Below are 1,422 nucleotides of genomic sequence, written 5' to 3'. Positions count from 1 at the left end.
AACTAACCTCTACTGACTCGGTGATGCATTTGGGGATCCCCCTTTTACAGTTTCAGTAACCATAAATATTTTATTAATCGATGTTAATTTGCTGTTTGAACTTAAAAGATAACACAAAAAAAAATTATTGGAAAATAACAATTTTGACCTAAAATTGTATGAAATGTTTTCAGTGTCGGACGAACAAGCACAACCTTCTTCTCTTTGCGGTTTCGATAGAATCCAGCATATTTCAGAATGTTTATAATGATTATTGTTATAATTTTTTGTAAAAAACTAACTTTTTAACAACTTTTCTGACATAACACTTTTTTCAAACTGTTAGCTCGGTGGTTCTCAACCTTTTTGGATTACGGCACCCTGCATACAACCAAAAGATTTGGTGGCCCTCACAATCAAACCAAAAAGTTTCTGCATTAAATAAAAATAATTTTCGCAACCGTTTTCCTGGCTAGTGATTAGTCCGGTGCGCAGCACCCCGGTTGAGAACCACTGTTAGCTCATCATTGAAATTTTTGAGAAAATATTGTGTAACCGGTAGAATGGAAATTCAGAAAGCGTGGGAATGTTTTTTATAACCCGGAAGCACACGACACCCGCTTCGTTTTGATGTTTAGGTTCAAATGCGCCTGTCATATTAAGGGTTTTACTGGGTTATGGTTACCATTTTTGAGTAGGCAAAATTCGGGACGACTTTCGGCGACGATTTTGTTCTGAACCAAAAAATGAAGTTCTAAATGTTAGGGCTACTCTTTTGAAACTGATTGTATACATTGACTGAAACTATAACCTTTTTAGCAAGTTTGAAGTTTGTTTTTTCATTACACATAGTAATAAACTAAAAAAATAAAACATGTTAAGATAATGTAAAAGCAATTACTGTTTGTCAAGAACGGCAGCAAAGTTACGGCAAGATCTTAGGCCCTATATCTATTTATTTACTTTGTGGTCATATTATAAAACTTGCCACTGGTGCAACTGCATCAGGAAAAAATAACAAAAATTAACCACTACAACTAAATTCGGGACGCAGATTTTAGCAGAAAAATTCAGGACTTTTTTCGGTACGCATGGCTACCCTGAACTAGATAAAGTTAAAATTTAAAATCTTGGTCATTATAACAAATCCAGTTTGTTGTTATAATGACAACTTTAGCATGGTAAACTTGTCTCTTTTATGCATCGGTGCAATAGTAAAAGAAACCCGGATATTGATGATATCAAATTTTTATTGCATGTTAAAGTTAATTGATTTTACAAACATTGCGCCTAGGCTTAGTGTACACACAAGTGCACAACCAGATGGCATCACATATTGAGTAGTTGGGGTCAAGCATACAAAGGCATCCTGTGGTTGTGCACTTGTACACTAGACCTCAAATATTTAAAACTTAACGATAGTTAACTTGAAAAGTAAAGGAG

The sequence above is a fragment of the Clavelina lepadiformis genome, chromosome 8, assembly GCF_947623445.1.
Source record: "Clavelina lepadiformis chromosome 8, kaClaLepa1.1, whole genome shotgun sequence".
Lineage (NCBI taxonomy): Eukaryota > Metazoa > Chordata > Ascidiacea > Aplousobranchia > Clavelinidae > Clavelina > Clavelina lepadiformis.
The sequence above is the reverse complement of the archived record's forward strand: the minus strand, read 5'-3'. Positions refer to the sequence as shown.